Genomic DNA, 19,619 nt, shown 5'->3' on the forward strand with positions numbered 1-19,619 from the left:
TTTGAGTCATAACATCAGTTAAGTCCTTCATTTCTCTGTTAAGTGTTGATTTGGCAGATCTGTCCAGCGGTGAAAGAGGGGTGTTGAAGTCTCCCACTATTAATGTGTGGGGTTTTATATTTGATTTAAGCTTTAGTAATGTTTCTTTTACATATGTGCTTGCCCTTGTGTTTGGAGCATAAATGTTCAGAATTGACACTTCATCTTTGTGGATCTTTCTTGCGATGAATATGTAATGTCCTTCTTGATCTCTTTTGATTGATTTTAGTTTGAAGTCTATTTTGCTGGATATTAGGATGGCTACACCAGCTTGCTTCTTAAGACCATTTTATTGGAAAGTCTTTTCCCAGCCTTTTAATCTTAGGCAGTATCTATCTTTTAACTTGAGGTGTGTTTCTTGTATGCAGCAGGAAGATGGGTCGTGCATTTGTAACCATTCTGTTAGCCTGTGTCTTTTTATAGGTTAATTAAGTCCATTGTTATTAAGGGATATTAATGACCAGTGATTGTTCATTCCTGTTATTATTAATTTTTGGTTGTACTGTGTGTGTACTTCTCTTCTTTGGGATTTACTGCTGTGTTGTTATCTATTGCCTGTATTTTTGAGGATGTATCTGACTTCCTTCCTGAAAATTCCTTGGAATTTTCCTTCTAGTGCTTTCTGTAGGGCTGGGTTTGTTGTAAGTATTGTTTAAATCTGGCTTTGTCTTGGAAGATCTTGTTCACTCCATCTTAGATGATTGAAAGTTTTGCTTGTTATATTAGTCTAGGCTGGCATCCATTGTCTCCTATTGTCTGCATTACATCTGTCCTGGTCCTTCTGGCTTTCCAAGTCTCCATTGAGAAATCGAGTGTTATTATGATGGGTTTGCCTTTATAAGTCACTTGGCCTTTTACTTTTGCTGCCCTTAGTATTCTTTCTTTATTCTGTATGTTTAGTTGTTTAATTATTATGTGGTTAGGGGAATTTGGGGGGGGGGGTTCTAGTCTGTTTGGTGTTCTATAGGCTTCTTGTATCTTTATAGGCATTTCCTATTTTAAGTTGGGAAAGTTTTCTTCTATGATCTTGTTCAATATATTCTCTGTGTCTTTGAGTTGGTATTCTTCTCCTTCTTCTATTGCTATTATTCATAGGTTTGGTCTTTTCATGCTGTCCCAAATTTCTAGGACATTTTTGGTTCATGACTTTGTTGGCTTTAGTGTTTTCTTTGACTGATGAATCTATTTCTTCTACCGTATCTTCAACACCAAAGATCCTCTCTTCCATCTCTTGTATTCTGTTGGTTATACTTGCCTCTAAAGTTCCTGTTAATTTACTCAGATTTCCTATTTCCAGCGTTCATTCTGCTAGTGTCTTCTTCATTTTTTCTATTTCCCTTTTCATGTCTTGGACTATTTCCCTCATCTGTTTCATTACTCTTTAATGGTTTTCTTTCAGGGATTTATTGTTTTCTTCTGCTTCGTCTTTTCCTCTAGTTTTTTTTTTTTTTTTTTTTTAGTAGCTTTCTTCCCATTTTTGTTTGTCTTTTCCTCAATTTCATTTTCAATTTCTTCTTTATAAGCCTCAAGCATCTTCATGATATTATTCTTAATGTTGCTTTCTTCTGCTTCCTCCATTTTGAGATGTTCAGGTCTAGCTGTTGGAGGAGGTCGAGGTTCTGGTGATTCTGTATTGCTCGTTACTTTTTTGTATGTACTTCTGCCTTGATGTCTGCCCATCTCCTTGTGGATTCTTTCTTCGTCTTATCAGTGCTCTTGGTCCAGACTGAGCTGACAGATTCAGGAAGTCTCTCTCTGGTCTGATGGAAGCTCCAGCTGGAAGGGAGCTGGAGGCTGGTCTCTGAATCTCAGGAAGTGCCTGGGTTCTCAGGCAGATGGTTGTGGGCACAGGGCATGGAAATTGCAGGGTCTGCCAGGGGGTCTTAAAGAAGGGGTACCTTGGGGGAGTCCTGCTTGATGGCCAGAACCTGGGGCCAAGTTGGGCAGGTCTTCCCCAGAATGGTTTGTTCCCAGGGATGGGACCTAGGGGCAGACCTCTCTGGGTATGATCCCAGGCACTCACCCCTTGTCCAGATGGTCCAGATTGTTTATATGGTGTATTATAATGACAGATTTTCTTATGTTGAACCATCTTTGCATCACTGGGATGAAGCTTACCTGGTCATGGTGAATAATTTTTTATGTGTTCCTGGATTCAGTTAGCCAGTATTTTATTGAGTGAGTATTTTTGCATCAGTGTTCATGAGAGAGATTGGACTGTAATTCTCTTTTTGTTGCATCTTTGTGTGGTTTGTGTATTAGAGTAACTGTGACCTCATAAAAAGAGTTTGATAATGTATGTTCTGTTTCTTTTTTGTGGAACAATTTGAAGAGTATTGGTACTATCTATTCTTTGAAAATCTGGTAGAATTCTGCACTGAAATCATTGGGTCCTTGGATTTTTTTTGTTTGTTTGTTTGTTTGTGAGACTTCTAATAACTGTTTCTCTTTCCTTAGGGGTTATTGGTTTATTTAAATAGTTCATCTGGTCTTGATTTAACTTTCATATGGTTTATCTATCCAGAAAATTGTCTGTTTCTTTCAGATATTCCAATTTTGTGGAGTACTGGTTTTTGAAGTATGACCTGATGATTCTCTGGATTTCCTCATTGTCTGTTGTTATGTCTCCCTTTTCATTTCTGATTTTGTTAATCTGGATGCTCTTTCTCTTCTTTTTGGTTAATTTGGATAAGGGCTTATCTATTTTGTTGATTTTCTCAAAGAACCAACTCTTTGTTTTATTGATTCTTTGTATTATTCTCTTCATTTCTATTTTATTGATTTCAGCCTTCAGTTTAATTATTTCCTGGCATCTGTTTCTCCTTGGTGAGTTTGCTTCTTTTTGTTCTAAAGCTTTCAGTTGTACTGTTAAGTCACTAGTGTGAGATTTCCCCAACTTTGTTATGTGGGCATTTAGTGCTATAAGATTTCCTCTTAGCATTGCTTTCATAGTATCCCATAAGTTTGGATATGTTGTATATTCATTTTCATTGAATTCTAGGAAATCTTTAACTTTTTTTCATTATTTCTTCCTTGACCCATTGGTGATTCAATTAGGCATTATTCAGTTTTTGTGAGATAGTAGTCTTTCTGTAATTTTTGTTGCTGTTGAAATCTAACTATAAGCCATGGTGGTCTGATAAGATTACAGGAGGTTATTTCAATTGTTTTGTATCTGTTGAGATTTGCTTTGTGACCAAGCATGTGGTCCATTTTGGAGAAGGTTCCATTGGATGCAGAGAAGAAGGTATATTCTTTTGTGTTAGGGTGGAATATTCTGTAGATATCTATTAAGTCTATTTGAGTCATAATATCTATTAGTTCCCTTATTTCTCTGTTAAGTTTCTGTCTGGCAGACCTGTCCATTGGTGAGAGTGGGGTGTTGAAGTCTCCCACTAATAGTATATGAGGTTTGATGAGCAATTTAAACTTTAGTAATGTTTCTTTTACAAATACAGGTTCCCTTGTATTCGGGGCATAAATATTCAGAATTGATATTTCATCTTATCAGATTTTCCCTATGATAAATATGTAGTGTTCTTCCTGATCTCTTCTGATTGATTTTACTTTGAAGTTTATTTTATTAGATATTCGGATAGCTACACCAGCTTGCTTCTTAAATCCATTTGATTGGAAAGTCTTTTCCCAGCATTTCATTCTGAGGTACTGTCTGTCTTTTAAGTTGAGATATTTTTCTTGTATGCAGCAGAAAGCTGGATCTTGTTTTGTATCCATTCTGTTAGCCGGTGTCTTTTTATAGGTGAATTGAGACCATTGATATTGATTGATATTAATGACCAATTACTGTTAATTCCTGTTTGGTTTTTTTTTGTGGTAGTATTGTATGTTTCCCTTCTTTGGTATTTGTTGGTATGGGACTATGTATTGCTTGTGTTTTTATGGGTGCATATAGTTTCCTTAGGTTGGATTTTTCCTTCTAGTTCTCTCTGTAGGGATGGATTCATGGAAGAATATTGTTTAAATCTGGTTTTGTCATGTATAGTGATATTTATTTGTATTGAAATGTGATTTTATTTGTATGTCAATAAAGTTGTCTTGAGGTCAGAGCAAGCCAGAGCAGAAGCTGAGCAGTAGTGGGGCACGCCTTTAATCCCAGCACTTGGGAGGGAGAGCTAGGCAGATCTCTGTGTGTTCAAGGACACAGCTAGCATGGCAGACACATGCCTTTAATCTCAATACCAACCATAGAAGACCTGGAGGTCTGTACAAACAGGCAGTGACGAGGAGGTCATGTGGCTGGGTTTACAACCAATGAGAGAGGAGAACAGAAAGTTTTTAAATAGACAGGACGCAGAGAAGTAGGTCTCTTGCAGAGAGGAAGAACTGCAGAAGCAGTGAAGGGTAAGGTTTTCTGCTCTTGCTCTGACCTCGTGGTTTTTAACTCTGCAATCGGTTCTGTGTTTCTTATTTAACAAGCTGGATACATCTACAGTCATGGAATATTTTGTTTACTCCATCTATGTTGATTGAAAGTGTTACTGGTTATAATAGTCTAGGTTGGCATCCATGGTCTCTTAGTGTCTGCATAATGTCTGCCCAGCATCTTCTGGCTTTTAGAGTCTTCATTGCGAAGTCAGGTGCTATTCTTATGGGTCTACCTTTATATGTTACTTGGCCTTTTTCTTTTGCAGCTCTCAATATTTTTTCTTTATTCTGTATGATTGTGGTTTGATTATTATGTGTCCAGTGGACTTTTTTTAATCCCTTCTATTTGGTGTTCTGTAACCTTCTTATATCTTTATAGGCATTTCCTTCTTTAGGTTGGGAAGGTTTTCTTCTATGATTTTGTTGACTATATTTTCTGTGCCTTTGAGTTGGTATTCTTCTCCTTCTTCTATCCCTATTAATATTAGATTTGGTCTTTTCATAGTTTCACAAATTTTCTGGACATTTTGGGTCATGAGTTTGTTGGCTTTAGTGTTTTCTTTGACTGATGCTTCTATTTCCTCTACAGTATCTTCAACACCAGAGATCCTCTCTTCTATCTCGTGTATTCTGTTCATTATGGTTGCATCTCTAGTTCCTGTTCATCTATCCATGTCTTTTTCCACTTGGTGCAAGCATTGTCCATGTCTGAGGGAGCCTCTCTTGGTCTGATTCATACTCTTGGTCCAGTTTGAGCTCTTGGTCTAATTGGTGCTGATGGACTCTTTGTCTCAGGGAGCAGCTCTTAGTCCAAGCTCCTTCTCAGGAAGTAGCTGCAATCTTGGCATGGGTGAGTTAGGAGAGATGGGGCTTGTGGATTACAGGGTCTGGTGGAAAATGGTGGTAGTCTGACCTGTCTGAAGTAATTTTGCCTGCCAACTGGCCTGTAACTGCAATGGATAGTGATATAGGGGTGCAGGTTTGTGCCACCGGGCCCAAAGCCTAGGGGCTGGGGTGTTCAGGTATGAGGATAGAGACTCACCTCTTATTCCAATCAGGTGCTGGCAGGCTCTGTCTCAGAACAGTTTCAGTGTTGGAGGGTGGGTGGTATTTGGGGGAGGTGGGCCTTTTGGGTTATAGGGTCTAGTAGGGGATGGTGATAGTCTGACCTGTGTGCAGGAGGCCTGCCTATTGGCTTGAGACTGGGACTGAAATGGGTGGTGGTATGGGGGCACAGGGCTGTTCCCTTTGTCCCCACCTAGACAAAGAATTACCTCTTAGTCCAATTGGGCACTGGCTGGCTCTGTCTCAGGAATAGTTGCTGTTTCAGAGGGTAGATGGGATTTGGGGGAGGTGTGTCTTGTGGGTTACAAGGTCTAATGGGGGATGGGGGTAGTCTGACCTGTCTGTGGACTGGCCTGAAACTGGGACTGTAATTGGTGGTGGTGTAAGCGTACAGGGTTATGCCAATAGGCCCAAAGCCTAGGAGCTGGGGTGTTTGGGTATGAGGATAGAGACTCACCTCTTAGTTCAGTCTGGTACTGGTGGACTGTCTCAGGGACAGTTGCAGTCTCAGAGGGTTGGCAGGCAAAAGTAATATCTTTTCACCACAAGTACAATATTATTTGACAAATATAAGTAGAAATGGTTATAGTCTCTGAAGGACCTTCTCTACCAGTGCATGAAAATAATAACAACAATCCTTAAACACTCCAGTCTACCAGATTAATAAAATAGGCTTATTTCCAAAATTAAACCATTTTCATGCTGAATTTTAAAGAGATTTTAAACAAGCCTCCAATTAGTCCATTTCAACACTCATTGCTAAAACTGCCAATAATCACAGTGAGATTGAGCATAGATTAATTTTTATGTGCTATTTGGAGAAAATTATTTTCTTTTGCACTTTCAAATGTCATTTAGTCATAAATATAACAGTAATCCCTAGTGACACATTCAGTGAAAACAAATGACTATGTTCTCCTTCAAAAGACTAGCCAGGTCCACTGTATCCTAGCACTCATGGCTTCTAGTCTTACTCACAAACTTCAGTATTTTCTTTTTACCACACATGACACAAAACACAATATGAATACTCTGAGATAAATATGTTCAGTAAAATAGAAGTAATTATTCTTTTCCTCTCTTCTTTCTTCACACCCGCTTCATCCTACCCTCTCTTCTCTTGTCTCTGCTGCTCATAATCACCTCTTACATGTAAAACAGAAATACAAGGAAGGATCAGCTTCAACATTTACATACCAATCATTTGTGCCTAGTTTCTAATCTAGGGCTCCCACCCACAAAACTCTGTGATGATAAAAACACTTTCTGAAAACTAAGTACAAATTTGCTATAATCTATCTGCACTCTCTCTGCTTTCATTACTTCTGTTCATCATCATAACACCAACCACTAGAAATATGTCTAAAGTTACACTTAATTTTACATATAAATATAAGTATATACTCATAACATTATAGACAAATGTCAGAGCTGGAATGGTACCCACTTGTGTTTTCAGATTCTTGTGATCCTGACTAAAAAAAAAAATTGGATCAAGGATAGTGGTAGAAACAGACAGTTTATTAAGAAAAAGAACATTTCCAAGAATAGAAGTGTGCCAGAGCTGGGAGAAAATTCAGAAGCTCAGTAGCCCAGGGCCAAGAGGGTTCTAGTCTTTCTCTGGCAACTGGCATGTTTCATGTGGTAATCTCTATGCCTCACTATCTACCTTACTCTCCTGCCAGATTAACCTATGTGGAAAATGGCTGAAAGGTGAAACTTTTTACATATTATTTTCCTAATAAAGTACTCAGCATTAACAAATCTATGACAATTTTTGGTAGTCTGACAGTATGTAATAATACAATTTGACCACTTATCACATACCAAGTTGTAAGGAGTTTTAAAAAAATTAGTAAGTTCTCCACTCTTATGAAATGTACAACAAAATGGAAGTCAGAATAAAGATACATGAGAACACTCAGAACTCATATCAACTATTAATTTAGATAACTACAATAGATGTGAGCATATACATCGTTAGAATGGCAGGTTTTCTGGAAGCAAAGCATCAAAATTGAACTCATAGAGTTTGAAAGAAACAAAATGCAGTGAGGCAACAAAAAATAGCACAGTAAAGATTTAAATTCCCTAGAGTGGGACATCTTGCTCAGCCTTGGCACAGGGAGGAGGGGCTTGGTCCTGCCTCCACTTTGTATGCCAGATTTTCTTGACTCCCCAAGGGAGGCCTTACTCTCTCTGAGGAGTGGATGGTAGAGGGGGTGAGGGGAGGTGGGGGGCAGAGAAAGGAATGGAGGGAGAACTGGGATTCATATATAAAATAAAAAACAATTTAAAAATAAATATTAAAAAATCTGTTACAATGCTTTGTGTAATAAACCAAATGAAGCAAGCAAATTCTGCAAAGAATAATCATACATTCACACATATGCACTTGCATTCAGGACAATTGCATCTATCAAGACAGAAATTATGGGAGTTATATTTAGTTTACAAAAGCAGTTTTCAAATTTTGTCTCATTTCAGTCCCATACTATATTAGTCAGGAGATGTGGTAAGTAGTTAGTCTCTTAGAGCATCCATCTGATTTCAGTGTGCATATATGAGCTCAGAAAGACATTCCAACCGAGAACTATTTGCCTGGTTAATTCAGACACCTTGAAGATGTACTGATTGAATATATTAGAGGCAGATACTTGCTTCTCAAGGAAAGAACAAAGGCAACTTTCTCACACACAAACAAAAGCACACACACACACACACACACACACACACACACACACACAGAGAGAGAGAGAGAGAGAGAGAGAGAGAGAGAGAGAGAGAGAGAGAGAGAATGTTGTATGTGAGGGAAACTTAACTTACAAACCAGAACAAATACACTGTTCTGTGAGATAGCATGCAGAAATGGGGTAGAAGGTATCCAGAGTTCAGATCTTTCTTTCTTCTTAATGATATTCTGTCATACCATATACAGCTTAACATAATGTATACTGCATGCTGGAATCTGGAAAGATCCATATGACATAAGGAATAGTATCACTTGGGAGAATAAGCTTATTGATTTATTGCTGAGAAGTTGGTTGATTAGAACTTAGAATTTAATAAACAGGCTTGTTTCTCCAGTGAACTGTGAAACAAAGATGTTCCTACAGTTGATGTGGAGGATTGGTGAGAAAGGTAAAGTTCAGTTCATATCTTGCATTCACTCAGTGTACAGAAGGGGATTTCTGTGTGCATCCCTGGGAATTTACAGCTATTCCTGTCAATTACAGGCAAAATACAGTGTATCTCAAAATTCTGCTGGTAATTTGTATACAGAAATAATATAATTCTAAAGTGTGTGTGGACCCACAAAAGACTTTGAATAGCCATGGCAATATTGAGCAAGAAGGAAATAATAGCTGGAAGTATCAGATTCCTTATATTCAAATACATTTCATAACTACAGTAATAAAAACAGTATGATATTAAAAAATACAAAAATCAATGTGACAGAATAGAGAAATAAAATATAAATTCAGCTATAAAATGTCAAATAATCTTGAACAGGCATACAAGGAATATGCAATAGTCTGAGAACAGTTTCTTCAATAAGTGTTGTTGGGAAATTGGTTATCCACAGGAGAAGAATAAAATACAACCTGTCTGTCATGTAAAAATTTACAGAGAAATAAAGTAATGATTAAAAACATAAATGGCCAACAGAAAACAAACTCAGTGGAATTTTTGGAGGTTCCTTGTCTCATAATGTCATGTCAAGGTTTTCCTTTTTAAAATCTTATCTTTTTATTGTATTCATTATATATATTTTCTCTCCTTTAGCAAATAGGTTCTTTGCTTTATAACTTCCAGTTTAGTGTTCTTATGGGATTCCTAAGTGTGCAAGCAAGTGATTCTCTATGTTATACCTGTTTCTTGTGTCTTCTCTTAGGCTCTTTTCTGGCAACACAGATATAAAGAAATGAAGAGCCAGAATTCATCTCTTTCTTACTAATTACAAATGCAATGCTTCCAGCTGCATCATACCCTTGCCATCATACACTTTTCACTGTTACAGACCATTAAACCCTTAGCTAAAGTCAACTTTTCCTCCATTAAATTCATCTTTGTTGGGTATTTTGTCACAGCAGCAACAAAAAATTTGTATGCAAATAATTGGTACTATAAAACAGGCTTGTAGATGCAAGAAACCTGACCTATTTTGCTTAGGCCTTCTGGACTGGTTCATAAGATAATTTTTTCAAACTTTGAAGTGGTGAGGTACAGAAACCCTAGGATATGGTAAGCAGAGCCTAATGAACCATTCTGGTTTAACTTCAGAATACAATATTGACTAAAATGTGGGCAATAAAAACTATCTTCATGTGGTTTCTGAAGGGAGAAAGAACACTATAGGAACTAGGCTAGGGGACATTCTTTTGTATTGTAGAATAAGCTGCCCATATTCTTAGAACTTGCACTGGGTTGAATTCAAAAGCAAGGAACTCTAATTTTATTAACAGAGAAAATCTCATAACCACATATAATCTAGGCTTGGGTTGGGCATGGTAATTGCTCATTGCTCCTATTCAGGTCTATAGTGAGAGAGACAGCAATAATTATAATAGAAAGAAAAGAAAAATGTAAAATTTGGCAGGCAAAGGAGCATGAAAAAGTTTATACTTGCAGAAACAAAGGCACAAGAAACAAACAAAAATTCCATGATTGTTAAGAGACTAGTGTCATTAAAGTGAAACTTGCTTTTTATTAATACAATGGGAAAGGTGCTTCTGGAGACTTTTAATACTCTTAAAATTTTCAATAAGAAATGTAACATTTTGTCAAGTAAAGAAAGCATACATCACCAAGAATTTCAAGTACAATATTAGAAGCTAGAATACAGAACAGCAACATCTATTGTTTACCAACAGTAAAGAAAGGTGATTAATGAAGCCTGCATTGCCCATAGTCTCATTAAGATGAAAGGGAGAAAGAATATGAATGAATTTAAGAGATACAAGTTTTAAAAACTTACTTGTGAACTCATTCAATAAAGCACATTAGATAAATGAAAATTAAATTAGAAAATTATCTTTTGAACAAAGTGCAAGACACTGTACTGAGAAATGAGTCATGTATTTAAAATTTTATCTAAATGAATGAGGATAATTCTAGGAACTAATAGAAGCCTTTTGTAAAGGGAAAAGAACTTGAACATTGTACTATGACATATGTATATGAAAATGCAATAATAAAATCAATTCTCTAGTATGCCAGATTTTTAAAAAAGACATAAAAAGCCTTAAAAAGATTCTCTAAATTGACAAGATATTCAAATGAAAAATATTTAGAACTTATAACTAAAATTCAAGCTACCCCTTCTAAAAAGAGGGGAAGAACTGGCAAATGTTCATTAATAAAAAGGTGATAAGTTTATTAAAGCATTGATAGAAATGAGAATAGATAAGAACATGAATTTGAGAGGAGTGGAAATAGATTTATTTAAATTTGGTATATTAGTAGAGAAATAGTAGATAAAAATCTGAATGCTTCCATAGAAACTGGGATTCTATTGGATTTTAAAGATTTGTTCTAAGGACACTGTAGCTGGAAAGTTTTTCTGGTCCCAGGGCTGAAGGACCTTCCAGCTACAGGACACATGATAGAGTATTTGTCTAGCATTGACAAGGCTCTGGGGCTTTATCCCTAGCATGCAAAAAAAAAAAGAAAGACTGATAACTTGAAGTACAGATGAATGAAAATATTCTACTTAGAAGCAAGCAACTTATGGAAAACAGAAAACATTTGCTTTTCATATCACCAAAATTAATGCATTAAATATATTAATAACTATTACATGAATAGGAAAAATAATTAAATTCAATAGCATAATAGAAAAATGATATTAATGTGCAATTCTCTTGGAAAATGTATAAGAACTTGTTATTTATGACTGCCTGCGGAGAAGAGAACTCAGTGTCTGGGAGACTAAGGAGGAAAAATAAAATACATTTCACTGCACAGTTACATATTTTTTTGAATTTGGAGTATTGTATATTTGTTTCCATGTGAAAGTACAATCATAATTGTAGCACAAGATACGACTTATGTCATCCAATTATCTGCTTGATGCTTTCCAGGTAAGCTTTAGGTTCACCTGAACTTTAGCTGTACCTTCCACTGAGGCCACGGAAGCTTCAATGAAACTGAATTTAGTCAAGCTTCACAAGAATGTGAAAACATAAAGGATTATAAGGTAACTCTTATAAGAATGATCTTCTAATGATATATATATCACTTTTAATCACATCTTATTGACTAGAAGTGTAATATTGTCCCATGTTGATGCAAAGGAGACAACATTGAACTATTGGCATAAAAAGATAAATTAGGTTGGGAAAGCTACTAATAGATGAATCTGTTCCAATTGCTTATTCTTTTGCTTATTTATTTTTGAAAAATAATATGTTTAGAATGAAATAAAATAAATAAAACAATATACTAAGTTCTATCAAGAAATTGTGGATAAAATAATAACAATGTCCCAGAAGCCATAAGTTATTAAACAAAAATCACAGTGCCAGGTACAGGATATCTCTTTGAGTCATTGGTAAATGTGTTTGCATAAACTCCAGAAACAATACAAGATATTTTTTTATTACTGAACACACCATATACTTGGGATACAGAGAAATCAAACTAGAGGCATCTTCCCTGCCTGCTAGCTTTCCTAGTGTTAGAAGATACTATGTAGACTACTGGAGGAAGAAAAGTTATAATAGCTTTCCCCATATGTAAACTCTGTGAGCTATAATACCATTGCCTTTCAAGATATGCGTACCCATGACTGCAATAGTGGCATGAATGTTATGGAGGTATGTGAAATTTAATTTCAAGCATGTTTCACAGGAAAGAAAACCTTCCTGGTGCTGCAGACCTTGCCAAAAACCTATATGTCATCCTGGAGAACCTACTAATGTTTTGCTAAATGGACACAGCATCAAAATGCCTTTAAAATACTTACCTTTATACTTTTAGATTACAATAGCTCTCAGTCATCATCAGAGAAGCTTTTTTTTGTAGTAGGAAGCAGTCAATACAGAGGTACACAATGGTCAAAGTGTAGAAAAGAAATGAGAGTGGAGCACTCAGCTCTAAATGGACATATAGATCTTACCACCACCACCACCAAAGTTCAGGGGATATGGCCAGAAAATATATCAGAAAGTTGGAAAGAGTCAGAGGTTGGTGAGGACTGCTGGAAATCAGTGTCTTCTAGACTTGATAGTATCAATACTCTCATAAACTTGCATCATAGGAGGTGTGGTTCCCTAAACAAAAACTGCACAAGTTCAAGCCAGTCAGCATTAAAAAATGGATGGGAAAGGGGAACTTGAGGTTGCAACCTTAATTAATGATCAGCTGATGGATATAAGGGAGATGAAATTTCCTTCAGCGATGTGAAAACTATTAGGTTGTCCATGTTCCTATAGATATCCTCAACATCTACGCATATATAGGCAGTACTATTTGACTTAGTGGGTGTTGTGTGACAAAACCTCTCCTCAAGAGACACAACACACATTTCTATTAATCCCAGATAGGGAGACCAAAGTACAGATACTACCAAAGTCCAACTTGGTGAACCAATAAGTTTTGATGAGGTTACTTACTGAAATATGGCTGAGGGATTACTTATAGGAGCTGAAATGACTCAAATGCATCTGCATCACCAAAACTCACTCTAGCATGGGTGATAGCTCAAAAAGTTGGGGACCTGGAACATACTGCACAGTCTGCAGTCAGCCCTATGGGTTAGAGAGAATCCTTTCCATGTGACTCAGTTGGTCTAAACTGCTCCCAGGTAGCTCAGTTGGTTTCTGCTTCTTTAAAGCAGCTGGTCTGGTCTCAGAGTCCTCTTTGCATCTTTGCTTACTTGAGATTAGACCCTGAACAGTCTTTGTTTATATTGTTTTGAGGATGGAGCGGCCTAGAGGATCTACTCAGTTTCAGGGACTTCCTGTAACTATTTTGAATTGTTTACCTCCTGTCTTAAGGAACTTCCTTGAGAGATGGAATGTTGCAATCTTTAGAAGAAACTGGTATACACCAGTGGTTTAAGAAAACAAGAATATGAAATTGAGAAGAGGATATATGGCAGGTGTCCCATAAGAGTTACCCTGGAAGAAATGAATATGATCAATATATACAGTGTTGATAAATGTATGAAGTTCTCAAATAATAATAGCAACTTTTATTTATATACTGATAAAAGGATAAGCAAAAATTAAAGTATATTAGTTTATTAAAACTAGTTTATTTTTTTACAAAACAAATAGTATGATAATGAAATGTATTCAGCACCGTGTGCTAGAAAGAAAGAGGAATTTATCAAAAACTTCATATTATTGATAGAAGAAGTAGGATTATGAGGAGATTGTACCCGTAAATCTCCTATGGTTTGTGGAGTAATGTAACTTACAATCTTACTTTTAAAATACATACCATAGATATATCTAGTACTGTACTATACTAATAACAATATTTTCTGTTGAAACATTAGTAAAAATTGATCCTATATCTGATAGTAAGAATTAATTAGGACCTCATATTTGAAGATGATATAGGTCATATACCATGTGAGCAATGCAACAAAAACAGAAATAAATAACACAAAGATGCCTCCACAACTTTGATACTTCATATCACTCTAATAAATACAAATTATTTTGGATATGGGAAAAGATTCACAATTTCTTGAGCTCAGTAAAAACAAAAGCATCCTGTGAATCTTATAACTAAGTCTGCATGTAGAATAATTTACAAAGTTAAAAGTTGCAGTATTATAAATGAAGAAATATTGAATACACATGAACTAATTTTTTAGCTACAAAATTACACAAATGACCATAAAATGAACCAAACAGTAAGGTTAAAACAAAACCTAAAATTGTTTGAATTACAGCGTGTGTATCCTTCTAATCTACTTTTATAGGTACTTGTTAACTTTAGGGGAAAACAGAGCTAAGGAGGCAAGGTCAAGGTAAGAGATTTTTGTGGTGCGTCTGGAATAAAAACATAAAGTTTTGAAACTTTTATTGTGATTGATCATGAACTTCAGGTTTAGGATCCATCAAAGCACAACTTCAGTTCTCAAAAGTCATATTGTCACTAGATGAGATGCAACCAATAGTTACAATGTTATATGAAAATCTTAGATACATGCTATAAAGAACAGGAGTCAAGCTGTACAGAAACTATCAACAATTTAAAAGATGCATCCCTCAACTGTGCTACTATAGCAATTTGTCCACACTTTTGTTGCACCATGTATATTACTGCCTCTTGAATTAACTGCCTGTTTTGTCTTTTCTTTTTAACCTACAAGGCATAGGGGGTTATATATTGTCTTTTACATTCTTCTAGTATGTCACTTGATGGCCTAGTTAAAAAAAAATACTTCATGACCAACTGAATTAGAGAAAATGAACACCAAGTAAAGGCAAAAAAAGAGTCAGAGAAATTTTAACATATCCTTTTGTGTTAAAAGAAATGCTCTTATGAAGATGCCATAAGTCCATGAAGCTTCAGGAAACAGTTATTCATCGGAATAATACCAAATGAGAAAAAAGAATGCTTAGGTCATATAGAGAAGCTAACTAATTGAAAGACAAAGATGTTTTTAAATTATCTAAAGTTTTGATTATTCCCAGCCCCCAACACACACATAGTCAATACTATATCTCAAGCACAATGAAAACTGCTAACAAGACTGGAGTCTACTTGCTGAGTAGTGTATGCTTGGAGCAATCATTAGTTTCTCTTATGTACAAAAAGAAAGGAAAAAAACAAATAAGAGGCAGTATGAAGGTTAGGATAAATGAATACTGTGCCACAGAAGAGAAATGAAAAAGAGAACCTGTTCACACATCACCCACACACACATTGCAATGTAGTGGGTAGCAATTCCAGCTTTGACCTGGATATACCACCACCTTTGAGGCTTTGGCAACTGTAATGCTTACAAGGTTGAGCCAAGAAAGAGGACCCCTAAAGACTCGAGATCTGGATGGGGGAGCTCTATTCATTCTTGGACCCTGGATGCTGGATGTAGACCGAGCAGCATTCTCCAGAGAATGCCACCAGACTGAGCTATACCTTTTCCAGACCCTGTAACCTATCCCTTCACTTGTAAGTTACCCCACAAAATAAACCTCCCTTTTAACTTCATGGAGTGGCCTTAATAATTTCACCAATATCTAGCACCCAATGTGGGGCAAATTTCAAAGGCCTGGGTGGCTCCCACCTTCAGCTTCCTCCCTAACTGGAGGGCACCTGAAGCTGCAGGGTACTGCCTGCAGAGCTCCTTAAAACCGAGAAAAACCCACATGGCTCCATTCCTGAAAAAGCGCTAATCTGGTATCAGTTCTGCTGAAAGTTTAGCCCCCAGACCAGTGAAACCACTGTAAGTGAGGCATTCCCTCTCCTCCCTGAGTGCTGTTTCCCCTCCTTAGCCCAAGGCTTCCAGTTTCACCTAGTTAAAATAGACACAGCACTGTCCCTGGCTGCACCCTACTTAGGCACAGAGAGGGCTTGGAGCTGTGCCTGCTGGCAGACCTCCTGTTTGTAGAGGCAGAGAGGGGCTTAGAGAGGCCTGGAACTCTCCATGCCCTGAAACTCCAGGGAGTCACCAGAACTGCCTACTGCCTGTGCTCACTCTGCCACCAGCCAAAGCATTCAACAGGACCTGCTTTGGAGCTATATCAATGACTCCTGCTGGCTGAAAAGTGCTACTACACCCCCTAAAACCATGGAAAGGTAAAACTGGCAAACCAGCATCTTATTTCAAGTAAAAGTACTTGATAATTTTACACCTTAAAACTAACAAATTTTGATTAATTCTTGTAATATAGCTGACAACATTATCTCATAAGAATTTAAAAACCTTTTTAGCTGTATGATGAATGACATTTTTCTGGAAATATACAACCTTCCTAAGGCATATCTGGTCTGTATCATTTTGGCATTAATTGTAATAATTCAGTGTTCAAATACTGGTTTAATAATAAGAACAAACATGAGTCATTATTGGGACTGATACAGGCTTTAAAATATAGCAATGAAGGCTTACATAAAAAGATTCTTTCTCTGTAATCTGCTAACTAGGATTTAAAAAAGCAGGCTTATACCCAAAATTGATATTATTGATAATAAATGTGAATATTTAATGTATAGAACACTAACTCTCCAGAGTGAAGTTGTGGCTACTCAGACACTATATAAGGAAGAAAAATTAGTATTAATTGATAAGATAAGGTCCATGGAATCATGTGTTTTAGAAGAACATAAAAACTTCCATGATTCCATGAGAAATCTGGAATCCCTTGTAAGAGAGGAGGTTCACTCCCTAGAAGAGACCCTAGGAACTTGTCTGCAGGTCCTGGAAGAAACTCTCAGTAAACATGAGAAGGGACCTAATAAGCAGTGCAAGACCATACAGGTTGTAACATCTCCAAATGGCTCTCATACAATGCCTTATCCTGTCATCATCCATGAAAAGCCAGCAGATGGTACACACTCTGAGCTGAGCCATATATGACATATACATTACAACCAATTTCAACAAGGGAATTAAAAAATATAAAGGAAGCAGTAGTTATGTATGGGATACACTCCATATATGTAAGACAGATGTTAAATTTGTGTTCTACCTCACAGAGAATCATTCCAGATGACTGGTATCAGTTAATTTCAGCTGTTCAAGAATATAGCCAGCTGTTACAGAGGAAAAGCTGGTTGAAAGAAGAGGCAAGAAATTTAGAACAACAAGGTAAATTCAGAGGTTTTGAGAGCTCCCAAGATCAAATACTTGGTGAGGGATGTTTTGATGACAGGAATGTACAAGCCAGTTATGATGAGCATACAATATCCCTATGCTGTTCAGCAGCTCTAAATGCTTGGGGAAAAATTCCAGACCCTAGAAAACCAACTGAGGTATACACAAAGATATTTCAGGGACTCTACAAACCCTTCACTGATTTTTTACAAAGGCTGACCACAGCTATACCAAAAGATGTGTCAGAAAAAGAATTAAGAAAAGTATTAACTGAGTCCTTGGCATTCGACAATGCTAATATAGAATGCAAAAGAATACTTATACCATTAAAGGTTATATAAGCTCCTTTGGAAGAATGGATTCAGTATACTAATGGTGTTGAGTCTCTTAACTACAGTAATGAGGCTTGGATAGGAGAGAAAAATCCCAGAAGTGAAAGAAGGCCCCATGGTACCAAATGTTTTAAACATGGTACACCAGGTCATATAAGTAAAAACTGTACATGGGGTGTTCCTAGAGGTCATACTACTTCTAGAAATATCCCAAACAGGAGATTCCAATATCCTGGATTATGCAGAAGATATGGGAAAGGCCAACATTGGACCAATGAGTGCAGATCAATAATAGATGTATGAGGCAACACTTTACTGGTGGGAAATGCCTCAGGGGTCCTCTTGCAGACCCCAAAATCACATATGGTATAAACATTTCTAGCAACTCTTAAAGAAATTCCTCTCCAGGACAACTGAATAAACCAATGCCTAATGTAAAAACTGATACTGTAATGGATGATAAAACAGCTCTGATAAGTTAATTACAATTTCCAAAGAACACAATAAAACAAATATTTTGGCAGACGTCCATAAATGAACAAAGACCAAAGCTTAGAATGCAAATTAATGGCCTGGTTCTGTAGGGCCTGGTAGACTCAGGTGTGGATGTGACTATAATTACACAAAAATCATGGCATGCGAATTGGCCTCTTCAAGAGGTACATGTCCAGCTTCAAGATATTGGAACTCTATCTCAGAGAAAAGAGTTTGAGATGAGGTGAATTCATAGGGTCAGAAGGACAAAGAGGAAGAGTGAAGTCATATATAGCAAACATAGAAGAAAATCTTTGGGGCTGACATCTGTTACAACAGTGGAATACCCAAATTAAAATTCCTACACTGTCAGAAAAGGAATACAGACCAATGAATGTTTCTAGGAATAATATTATAACATGCTATAAAAAAATCACCAGACCAGCCCCAGCTCCCATCCACCCCGGAACTCCCATCAGGACCAGAGGAGAGTACCGGGAGTTATAGTCAGAGAGGCAACCACCCTTGGGTCCCACCCCTGGGCACCAGCCATCCCTGGAGGACCTGCCCAACTTGGCCCCAGGCTCCAGCCATTCAGCAGGCCCTGCACAAGGCTCCCATTTTCCAAGAATGTGGGCAGACCCTGCAGTCTCCACATCCTGCCCACACACCCATTTGACTGAGACCCCAGTCACTTCCTGAGACACAGAGACAAGCCACCAGCTTCCATGCTGCCCTGGAACTCCCAACTGGACCACAGGTGAGTGCCTGGGGTCACACACAGAGAGGCCCGCACCTGGGGCCCAGCCCTGAGCACCAGCCACTCAAGGGAAGACATGCCCAACTGGAGCCCAGGTTCTGACCAAAGGGAAGGACCGCCACATGCCCATCAGGAAGGTTCCCCCTCTCCAAGACCCTCTGGTGAACCCTACAACCGCCACACCCTGCCTACACACCCATCTGCCCAAGACCCCAGCCACTTCCTGAGACTCAGAAACCAGCCTCCAGCATTACATCCTGCCCCAGAACTCCCATTTGGAGCAGAGCCCCCAGCTACCATCCACCCCAGAACTCCCATCTGGACCAGAGCTTCCATCCTGCTCTGTTACTCTCATTTGGACAAGAGGAGCGCCCATCTGGACAAGATAAGGACACCACAGGGACTTCCTGAGACTCAGAGTCCAGCTCCCAGCTCCTATCCGGCCAGCATTCTCATCTGGACCAGAGCTCCCATCTGGCCCAGAGCTTCCATCTGGACCAGAGAGAGGCTCCCTAAATCTGTCAGCTCTGTCTGGACAAAGTACACTGAAAACAGCAAGAATGAACCCACAAGGAGATGGGCAGACACCAAGGCAGAAATATATACAACAAAATAAAGAGCAATACAGCATCACCAGAATCCAGCCCTTCTCCAACAGCTAGATATGAACATCACAGAAAGGAAGAAGAAGAAAACAACCTTATAAGCAACATAATGAAGACGCTAGAGCCTTATATAGAAGAAATCAAAAATAAAGTGGAGGAACAGACAAACAAAAAGTAGG

This window comes from Onychomys torridus, chromosome X (genome assembly GCF_903995425.1).
Source record: "Onychomys torridus chromosome X, mOncTor1.1, whole genome shotgun sequence".
Taxonomy (NCBI): Eukaryota; Metazoa; Chordata; class Mammalia; order Rodentia; family Cricetidae; genus Onychomys; species Onychomys torridus.